General features: G+C 37.3%; 1 protein-coding gene across 4 annotated transcripts in view; it reads left to right on the top strand.

The window, feature by feature from the left end:
* sfswap (splicing factor SWAP) overlaps window positions 1-12,054 on the top strand; it is a 113,616-nt gene that overhangs the window by 81,165 nt on the left and 20,397 nt on the right. The gene's annotated exons all lie outside the window — the stretch shown is intronic.

The following is a 12,054-nucleotide window of genomic DNA, read 5'->3' as shown; positions in this document are numbered from 1 at the left end:
AAATTGATTAATGTAAAAACAATAGCCAAGAAGCATTGCGTGTGAGTATTTAATCATTTAATATTATCCTTTAACTACATGAGTATTGCAATGTTAAACTTCATCATATCGCTGATAATCCGCGGTGTAAAGTGAACACACACACACACCACCGCGTGTGTCAAAGCAGATGCAGAAGTGAAGTACCGTCTCTTCACCTGCACAAAACGCCACAATGCAGCTTTTCTAACTTTTTTTTTAGGAAACCTGTGGACTCAATGTCCTGACAGGGTGGACACTATCATTTTCCATGACAATGATAAATTTAAATAGAAAAACTACCGAAAATACACTGATTACTACAGAATACCAACCTATTCTGCACTGAGGCAATGCAGAGCTTGGCAGACGACTCCCTCTCGTGACGTAATATGACGCGATGTTGAAAAAAACTGCGGTTTTACAAACAGCCAACGAAACGGCCATTTTATCTGCTAAATTTGTGCTCTTATGTCTTTTAAAAAAAAATTAAATCCTGCATTACCTTTTCATATGGCATTTTCATACAAGGTTATATGTTTATCTCAAAAAAAAATTAATCTGCAATATGCTCTTTAAGGCAAATATTTTACTGGAGCCATCCTTTTTCCCTGCTCATAGTCACATGACAGAATTGAATGGAATCGATAGACCCTGAGGAAATAAGGCGTTCAGAAACTTTGGAGGTTCTCTGCAACGGTGCCTGTGCTTGCTCTAATTAGTTTATACATAAATCCATGGCAAAGATTTAAGAACCCACTATAACTTTTATCCTGACCTAAATGGAGTAAATTGGCTACGGATTAGCTCTCAGTGAAAAGAGAATTTTTACCTCAACAAAGACCTTGTTTTCACCGGTGGACCATTTCTAGCAAATCCCAAATGTCATTCGAAAGAGAGAAACTTCTTCTTAAAGGGATAGTTCAACTATAAATGAAAAGTCTGTCATTTACACCCCCTCATGTCTTCTTAAACGTGTTTGAGTCAAAAACTCCTTAAAATAAAGGTTCTTTATTGGCATCAGTGGTTCTATAAAGAACTGTTTACATTAATGCAATATTTCCATTGCACAAACGGTTTTTGTTAGTAGAATAGGGTTAGATTGAAAAAAAAAAAAAAAACGGTTTCTATAGAATGAAAGTGAATGGTGACCCTGGCTGCTTTTCATTGTACGATTTTTAATGTGTAACAACTTAAATTTCCATCTGTTCTTTATACAAACACTAGAAGACAAGAGTTGCATGGGCTACTTTAATGATACTTTTGTGGTATTTTATTTATTTATTTATTTTTTGTCATCTTTGATCCCCATCTTCTTTCATTGTATGTATACAGGCATTCTGCTAGATATCTGGTCTTTTTTCATTCTATAGAATCCTATTCTATTCAAAAAAAATTCCCGTCAATTTTTAAAATAATCAAAAACATAAAATAAGTCACAACACCGCCTAGTGCAAAAGGGGCTATTGCATGGGAAAGAGCAGCTCAGGCATTCTGCTAAAACACATCTCCACTGAAGAAAGTACCGTATATACCCGAATATAAGACAAGGTTTTGTATCCTAAAAATAGGCTGAAAAATGGGGGTTTGTCTTATATTCGCTTATATTCGCGATACAGACAAAATCACATATCTATTAAACTGGCGATAACACATGAGCGCCGCTCACACAGAGAAACTGTGGTAAACATTCTAAATGTTGTTTTTATATTTATGACATATGATACAATTAAACATCACTCAACAAAACGAGTGTTTTCCTGAATACCATCACGACTGAAAATGACACTGATTTCATATGACCGTTCCATAAACAAATGAACATTAATTCACTTACATTTTAGATGCAACATTGACTGTTTTTGTTCAATTTCAGCAGTGAAAATAGTTCCAAACAAAGATTCTAAGCAACAAAGTTCCAAAAAGCATGCTTCTCACAGCAACAGTGTGTGTTACTGTATGATTCAGAGTTTGAATGAATCAGTTGAAACAAAGATCCAATAACCTGTTCGTAAACGGCTGCTTCAACCTTGAATAAATCAGCTGTTTGAATGAATCATTTGAATGAATGACTCAATGACTCACTCATTAAGACTCACCGGCTGCCGCCTACTGGTGGTTTAGTTTCATGTTTAAACATGCATTCCAAAATGTAGTTTTAATCCAAAAATACAATTCTCATAACATTATTTAATGCAGTTGTAATTTCTCAGTGTAAATTATTCAATTTGATTGGTAACAGCCCTATAGCTGTTATTAGCTGCCCTATTTTGCACTTTGAGATTCTTCGGAATGAAAAGTGCATTATAAATAAAATCTATTATTATTATTATTATTATAGGGTCGCATTTTAATTGAATGTATAGATCAAATTTAAGATTAGGGGTAAAAAAAAAAAAGCCCTTTAAAAAGTTAAACATATCACAAATATGCAGATTTCAATATGCCAAAGCTGATTGAACACTGGTGAGAATATTGTTTCAGAATAAATTACATTTACAACAAAAAATAAAAATAAACCTTTTTTTCCAGGCAATCACATTTTTTGCTCAGACAAGTTTATGGATTTACTTATCCGAAGGACAAGCATATGAACATGCTTAAAACTGCAGTCCATAACTTTTTGGGGTTAAAAATTATCCAAAATAATTTTTGGAGCAAGTACATAACCAGCCAGTGTTCAAAATTACCTGCTTACCGTAGCTTGATTTACAGCAGTAAGCTTGTAATAATATTATTAATTCCAGCGGTACTGGCGGATTTCCCCGGGAAATTCAAGCATATGTTTGCGTCATTACGTCACATCTGTACACATAAAGAAGGAGTCCCGGTTAGCAGGCTATCGCATGTGAGGATGTTGGAAGTGGAGATGGCCTTTTCTCACACCACTTAATATAACTAAACTCATCAATTTGATGGCGGATCCAAAAAGGTTCAAACGACAGTCACCAGTGACAACTGGAGATTCATCCGTTGTAAAATGCAAAAAACTATGGGCTGCAGCTTTAATGTCGAGCAATGTGTAAATGCTAATTTTTTAAAGATTTTGTTTCTCACTTTTTTCTACCATTCTTATATGGTTCATTGAAGGGCATATGTGCAGATGATGCGCAGAGCTTGCGTCAGTCCGTGGTGTGCTGCCATTTTAACACTGAGCTTTTTAAGGCTTTAGGCTCTGACGGCAATATCAGTATGGCTGTGTTTATGTTTTCATGTGTTTGAATATTTGTTTATCTGGAAAACTATGTATTTGCTATGCATTTGGCATATTTTTAGCATTCTCCTGGCTGCTGAACAGGACGATTTAGATGCGTCTCAGGTTTTCACTCAGTGTGTTGCTGAGATTTATTCTGGGTGCTAAATAAACAGGCGGCATGTAATCATTAAAGCCATATTTTTCACCTTGAGTATATTCGGATTAATTAGGAAATGTTCCAGCCTGCGGAAAATCTTTGTGCCAGCTGGTCGTTCTGCCGTCTTTCTTTGACGAATGCACCGTAAATTGTTCATGGTGGACTGCCAACGCTCCAGCGACCCTTGTGCCATCAGTCTTAGATTGACTGCTTTATTGCTATGGCTTTTACTTTAATCCTGTTTCTTATTATTGACCTTTCATTATTAAATGGAACACACAGGAATGGAGGCGCTTACAGGATGCCGTATCTTTCCGTTGTTTTTGAAAGAGAAGAACATCAGATGTGACAGTATGACCACCTTGTTGTCCTTCACTTTTGAGTTGGTGTTTTCGTTTAGGTCTTTGCGTGCCATTTGAGTCAACCGTGAAACTGTCACTGTTTAAGAATTACAATACCCAGAAGCCACTGCGGATCACACGATGACTGAAATTGAAACCAGGCCAGTTCCCACCTCCCTTATTATGTGTTTCTTGTCTTTATTTTAAGATTCCAATTGGTTTTATTTTCAGCATTGCTGCCTTTTCTCTTTTGAAGTGCAGGTTGTGTCCTTGGTGTGAGGCTTTTCAACCTGATGTCCATGGTAAAATATTGAAAATGGACGTTTGTATTTCTGTATTTTTACAGCATTTATTAAACTAGGTTTAATATTTTATTTGTGTGTGTGTGTGTGTGTGTGTGTGTGTGTGTGTGTGTGTGTGTGTGTGTGTGTGTGTGTGTGTGTGTGTGTGTGTGTGTGTGTGTGTGTGTGTGTCTGTGTTGGTTGGTAATCCCTATATTATGGGGAAAAAATGTGGCAAAATGGCAATATCTGAAATCCTTGTCCTTTTGGGGACATTTTTGGCATTGTAGGGAGATAGAAAATACGGTTTGTACGGTATAAAATCCATTATGCCAATGGAAAGTCCCCATAAAACATGGAAACACTATGTGTAGGTGTACGTGCGTGTGTGCGTGTCCTTGTTTATATTACATCATAGGGATCACAAATGTCCCTATAAGGATAGTAAAACCTGAGATCACCTACATTGTGGGAACCAGCCAGCGGTCCCCACTTTTCCAAAGGCTTATAAATCATACAGGATGAGTTTTTTTGAGAAAGTAAAAATGCAGAATGTTTCCTGTGATGGGTAGGTTTAGGGGTAGGGGCAGTGTAGGGGGACAGAAAATATGGTTTGTACAGTATACAACCCTTATATCTATGGAGAGTCCCCACAAAGATAGTGAACCAGGTGTGTGTGTGTGTGTGTGTGTGTGTGTGTGTGTGTGTGTGTGTGTGTGTGTGTGTGTGTGTGTGTGTGTGTGTGTGTGTGTGTGTGTGTGTGTGTGTACATATATTTTGAAACAAGTCTCTTATGTTCACCAAGGCTGCATTTATTTGATCAAGAATACAATAATATTGCATTAAAGTAATTGTTTAATCATAATCGTAATATATTTCATCTTCTGAGCTTTAGCATGCTTTATCATGTCATGTATAGCTGGACCAAAACAACCAACCACAATCCTGAAAAGCTTTGCTGTATCATCCCCGGTACCTTGTAAACATGACTTTTTTTTCACAGTTCTTGCCAAGTCAGCCAATCAGATTAGAGCTTGCCAGTTTAAGTACGTGCTTTCGGTTTAAAGCAGTATTTATCAGACATGTGTAAATAGGCAGCGGACACTAAGACTTTGGTACTGCCTAATGTCACATTTTACTCTCTTGTGTTTTTACCTTGGATGTGAGGCTGTCAGAACTGTTTTGATGTGCCCTTGGTATGCGTCTGTGTAACTGAGCAGGTTCACACTCCCAGTTGCGCGCACTTCTGGCCCAAGGCTGTGGCACTTCTCTTCCTCTGATGTGTTATTTACCATTTAATTGATAGGGCTTTGTATCCAAGCTGTTCTTTTTTTTAAAGAATAAAAAAACAAAATAAATAAATAAAAACCTCTCATGGGAGAGTTGTTTCCAGCAGGTACTGCTTTAACAAGACAGTCACACACAGGGAACACTTTCCTGATTAGTGACAAAAGCAGGGGTGCGGAGGTGAGACTCCTTGCCATTGCACCTCTCTTTTGTCTGTGTTAAGCGAAAATGTCGGGATTGAAGGTTTGTCACTGAAGCATGTGGTGTGTGTCATGGCTGATATAGAGATTTCTGAAGCTGTTGGTAAACTCTTTGCTTATTTGAAATTCTGGAAATCTGTAGGCCGTGGCGTGCAGTTTTTTCCTCCTATCCCAGCTTTATATGCAGAGAAATCACACTGCGTGCCTCTGGTGCTTTCAAACCATAGCTTTGTTCAAGAATCCCGTCCAGCCCAACACGGCAACAGTGAGTCAACCAGTGGTGTCGGTTTGGGGCAGGCTTATCTCTTTGTTCTGGCCAATGGCAAATTGTCATGGTTGGGAAATCTGATGCACATTAATATATTGAATCCATTTGTTTGGTTTCTTTAGTATTTCTTTCTGAAAAATTAAAGTACTCTTTATTTCCTGGATTTTGTATCCCTATTGTAATTATTTGTCCTTTAGCTCATAATTAGTTTTCTTATTTTATTAATGACTGTTTACTTGTCTTTGAAAAGCTTGAGAACATTTTACTTATATTATTTAGGCTAGAATAAGGATTAGCAGTTGTATCAATATTGGTAGAGAATTTTGAAATTTCAATGTAGAATATTGTCAATCTTATTTATTCTAGCAAAATAATTATATTGTTATATACTGTATATTGTTATGATAAAAATGTTATTATAAATTTTGCCTCTTTTTGAACCTCATTGACGTTCATTGTATGGACAAAAACACTTCTTCAAATATCTTTTGTGTTACACAGATGAAAGGTTTGGAATGATGAGGGAACAAATGAGGACATAATTTTCATTTAAATAACTACTGTATCCCTTTAAAAAAATAGTTTTAGTTTGGCTCCTTTTTGAATGGCTTCCATATAATTTCATGTAATTGCAAGCCAGCAGGTTGATTTTTTTTTTTTTTTTTTTTTCAACAAATTTGCCTTTCAGTAATGTCATTGTTAAAATAGTTCCCTTCATGATTGCCCATCGATTAAATAATCAGTGCATTTCTTTTATAGTTCACTTCCCTGGGAACCTACCAGGATTTGGGTAAGAACCCCTTATGTTGCTGTTACTCTATCAGACAGCTTCTGACAGATTTCTATTCATCATATTGGCATACTGCAGAAAAACAAGCCATTTATTTGGATTTAAAAGTGTTATTTCTAACCCTCTGAAGATAAGGGCTCCACCAGCATTGAAACATTCATGGATTGTTCTTAATGACTAGCCGGCTTTTAGATTATTCATTGTTTACTTGATTAATATGAATACATCTGTCATTCACTGCTCATCCGCCATTATTGACCAGAAGACAGGACTGAATTCAGCCATTTAGATTTAAAGTACAGATGTTCAGTATATCCATATTTAATTGGAATTTATTAACTTGTGATCGCTCACTTTTAAAACATGTATTATTAATGAAGACTTGATGTAATACAGTTAATAGTATATGCATCCTTCATTTATTTTGACATAATTCAATAGATATGATTCAAATAGATTCTAAATTGTGTATTTTTTGTCTTAATTGAATCAATGTTTACAGCACAGGATGGAAAAAGTATTCAAGTCATCAGATTTAATAAAACTTTGATCCTCATTTGGAAGGAATGACCTCCATCAAATTTCCCTTGCAATTGTTGATGAAACATGCACAAATGTCAGGAGCATGTTTGAAATGACTTTTTACTAAACCATTTCGGTTCGGCAGTATTCTTGGAATGTCTAATGTATAAATCACACTCTTGGAGACACATTCAAGCATCTCAATCAGGTTTAGGTCAAGAATCTTCTGTTGAAGGCTTTCTTTTTTGTCTAGTCTTCTGTGATTTGAGAATCATTTGGCAGTCAAATTACCTTACACTATTTTACAGTATGTCCTGATAAACTTGGGAATTTTTTTCTTTCTTTTCATTGATGATAGTAAGCTATAGACCTTGAGGCAATGAAGCAGCCCAAATCCATGATGGCTCCTTCCACTGCTTTGCTATGCCTTTTTTTCTCCCTCATAGTGTTGTCATCTTTTCAACCAACTCAACTTGAATGTTATCTGTCCACATAATATTTTGCACAGTAGATCATTGGCACATCTAGATGTTGTTTTGCAAATTTCAAAAAAATTTTTTTAAAGACAATTAGTCTTACCCAAGACTGGTCAAGAACAAGACTTTTAGGGTGCTTTCACACCTGGCACATTTTGAGTGTTTGTTTCGGAACCTGGTTCGTTTTCATGCTTAGTTTGGTTCATTTATGCATATGTGAACACGGCAATATTGCCTAGATCAATGCTAAAACAATCGATCCGAGATCGCCTGAACGGGGTGGTCTCGGCCCCATTGTAAATGAACACTCTAGCGGTTTTGGTTGAGGTGAGAAAGCAATCTGACCCCACGAACCAAGCGGTATCATAATTCATAACGGCAAATGTGTTATATAAACAGCAGCAGTGTATGATTTTGTGAGTGAGCACATTACTTATGCAGTTGAAAAGCATATCTTCATCTTAAAATGTGTAATTGCTCTTCTCCGTGCATTGTAGGAAGTTGTCCCGGTGAAACCTTGCTTCCTGCTCTAACTGCATTATATAGGCTATATAATAATGCAGTATTGATGACTACATTCATATAGTGTTTGCGTATGTGTCTGTCGACAGTTACAAATAAGGCAGAGCATTTGGAGGGAACTTGTCAATCTACTTGATGGATGACGCAAAGGAAGCTAGCCAATAAGATGACAGTTTTACTAATATGTGACTTGCATAAACACATTTTGATTTGCTTTGAAATCTTGCCTTTGTGAAAGCAAACCGAACCAAGAAGAAAATACAACATTGTAACAAATTAAGTCCTTGCTTTGGAACAAAACAAACAATCTGCAGGTCTGAAAAATGCCCTCAGAAACCCCTTTCAGCTTTATGTAGGTCAACATTTCTCAATCTTAGGTGTTCGCAGCACTCTTTTGCTTGTGGTATGGTTCACATAAGGCAGCACTTTTAGTGATTAGCCAACCCTAAAATTCCATTTTAAGGAACGGGAGACAGACCCCCAATATTGACTCATTAATTGAACTCTAGTTTAGTTGACAGCAGGCTAATGAAGTCATTAGCCCTACTGTAGGTGTTCACATACTTTTTCCTCCCTGCAATGTGAACATTTTTCACGGTTTATTCAAGAGACACAACAATGTATGTTATTTGCTTAAGTAGACTGTTTGCCTGTCATTATTATTATTTAGGACTTTTTATCACAAAAATCCAGTTAAATCCAAAGGGACATATTTTGTCCATGCATATCTGTTATTAAAGACAGGTAATGCTGCATCACTCAGATGATTAAACTGAAAATTGTGAACAGCTTGCATTGTTTGCATGGACTAAAGGAATTTACTCTGAACCTCTTAGCCATTTTTTCCCCATAATCCCTCATTTGGAATCCAACATTACAACGGCTTTACCGCTTCTTTCAGTTGCATACTACTACTCTCCTCTTCCAACTCTCGTGAATCTACAAATCATACTTCTTCCAGCAGCTTTTATATAATTGTATTTAGCATTTTCACTGTCAAGTGGCTGTCACGCGATTTGGCAGGTGCTTAATTGTGTGCACAGAGCAGTGAGAATGCACACTGCGGCTATCAGATTCTTTAAAATCCCTTCCTCGTTAGCTGACCTCAATCAGAGATCCTGTGGGAGGAAAGTGTCCTAATGCTTCAAACGAACGTCAAGATTAAAGCTTCCCATGGTACCCAAGACCAACACAACAGTCCTTTTAGTGGAGTTGCAGGTTATAAACGGTGCTAAAAATGCTTAAAAGATTTACTTCCATGGGTTAGAGATCATGCACATCAAAATGCTGAATTTGTGTTTTAGAGGAAAAACTTCCTTGTCGGCAAAGAAAAATCTCAAAGTAAATATGAAGACCATTCTTTCGTCGTTACGGCGATAATAGCTTTTAGACTCCCATTAGATGTGACATATTGTGTGCCGAGAGAAATGGTAATAAACTCTACACCCGTTTCTCTGAAGTACCTTTGGAACAATTGTCCTAAACTCCAAACTCAACAGCTGCTCCTTAGAAAATTAGAAAAACAATAACCTTTCATTTAGAGAAGCTAAAGAGAATCGTAAATAATGGTTCATTCCAGGAAGCCCAAACTAATTAGCGTAGCGCTGAGTGTCAGCTCGATGTCTTTGCCAGAGTCGCTGTGCCTCAGTATCCGAGGAATCCCGGGAGAGCGAAGTAAACTGTGGCGAAGATCAAAGAGATTCATTCTAGGTGTCATTTATTTGAATGAAAAAAGGTGTCTACTTTTGCTGGCTATAGGATAGAGAGAGAGAGATTGACTATCCAGAATGTTGTGCTGCTCATGCATTTAAATGTCTCTCATAACACATGCCAAATCTGCCTTGTGCAGTCAATGTTTGTGGAAAAATCTGTATGATTGAGGTGATTGTGTCAAAAGTGGAGGAAGATGGATCTACTGACTCTCCTCTGATGATGCTTTCCTGCCCTTTGTGACCTGGAGTATATGTATTTTCTTTTGTGAAAAATATATACGAGAAAATTGCACACTACCACCTGGGGCACTTCCTCCATGACTTTTCTACACACTGTCATCCCAAACACTTTCAAACCAGTAGAGCTGGGATTAAAAAAAATAAATAAAAAAAAACTACTATGATAAAAACTTTGGTTTCTGGCAGTGTCTCTAGAGAATTTGAACTAAATTGCAGCAATTTACCCCATTTACGTTTTTTTTTTTTCTCTATAAGTATGATGAACAGATGGAATAAATATGCTGTGCATTTTTTGTTGCAGACGGAGCAAATAACAAGTGGGACACATTCATGAAGTGGAACGAAATTTATTGGATATTTCAAACTTTTTTAACAAATCAAAAACTGAAAAATTGGGCGTGCAAAATTATTCGACCCCCTTTAGTTAATACTTTGTAGCGCCACCTTTTGCTGCGATTTCAGCTGTAAGTCGCTTGGTGTATGTCTCTATCAGTTTTGCATATCGAGAGACTGAAATTTTTGCCCATTTCTTCCAGCAGAACAGCTCGAGCTCAGTGAGGTTGGATGGAGAGCGTTTGTGAACAGCAGTTTTCAGTTCTTTCCACAGATTCTCGATTGGATTCAGGTCTGGACTTTGGCTTGGCCATTCTAACACCTGGATATGTTTATTTTTGAACCATCCCATTGTAGATTTTGCTTTATGTTTTGGATCATTGTCTTGTTGGAAGACAAATTTCCGTCCCAGTCTCAGGTCTTTTTTGTATATTTTGTATTTGGCTCCATCCATCTTCCCATCAATTTTAACCATCTTCCCTGCTGAAGAAAAGCAAGCCTAAACCATGATGCTGCCACCACCATGTTTGACAGTGGGGATGGTGTGTTCAGGGTGATGAGCTGTATTGCTTTTATGCCAAACATAACGTTTTGCATTGTTGCCAAAAAGTTCAATTTTGGTTTCATCTGACCAGAGCACCTTCTTCCACATGTTTGATGTGTCTCCCAGGTGGCTTGTGGTAAACTTTAAACAACACTTTTAATGGATATCTTTAAGAAGTGGCTTTCTTCTTGCCACTCTTCTATAAAGGCCAGATTTGTGCAGTATACGACTGATTTTTGTCCTATGGACAGTCTCTCCCAACTCAGCTGTAGATCTCTGCAGTTCATCCAGAGTGATCATGGGCCTCTTGGCTGCATCTCTGATCAGTCTTCTCCTTGTATGAGCTGAAAGTTTAGAGGGAAGGCCAGGTCTTGGTAGATTTGCAGTGGTCTGATACTCCTTCCATTTCAATATTATCACTTGCACAGTGGTACACTTGGGATGTTTAAATCTTGGGAAATCTTTTTGTATCCAAATCCGGCTTTAAACTTCTCCACAGCAGTATCTCGGACCTGCCTGGTGTGTTCCTTGTTCTTCATGATGCTCTCTGCGCTTTAAACGGACCTCTGAGACTGTCACAGTGCAGTTATTCCTATGCAATCTGCCCTATGAAGTTTGTGCTTAAATCATATGGCATGTTGTGCTATTATTTTAATATAAGCAATTAGAAGCATGCTAAACAATAAAATATTTGAAAAATCCCCAAATGTGCATTAAAGGTGACACCCACGCCTGTGACCTATATCATAGAGACTTTGGACACCCTAGCAACTACATAGCAATGCTCTAGCAACCAAATTTCTTTCTTAAATTATAAAAATAAATATACACATGCCCGATTGTGTGGACTCTAGCAAGAAAGATAATTCAGAGGGCACATTTTCCCTATCACTCGAAAACAGAAATCAGAGGCCGGACACTCGTGCCACACTCTCCTTTGGGGATTATCTAGCCAAATGTCAACCCTTGAAATCAAACCCAACCCTGCGTCCCATTATGTAACTCCAGCTAGGATGTTATCAAATTGAATTCACTTTGTAATCTCCCATCTACACCACCTTTTTCAGCACCCTTTTGCCCCGAGCAGCGCTATCTTTTACATAAGAGACGTTCCCATGATAAGAAAAGAACACTATTTTGAGATTAATTGGGGCACTAAAAATAATT

The sequence above is a fragment of the Pseudorasbora parva genome, chromosome 18, assembly GCF_024679245.1.
Source record: "Pseudorasbora parva isolate DD20220531a chromosome 18, ASM2467924v1, whole genome shotgun sequence".
In the NCBI taxonomy this organism is placed as follows: Eukaryota; Metazoa; Chordata; class Actinopteri; order Cypriniformes; family Gobionidae; genus Pseudorasbora; species Pseudorasbora parva.
The sequence above is the reverse complement of the archived record's forward strand: the minus strand, read 5'-3'. Positions and strand labels throughout refer to the sequence as shown.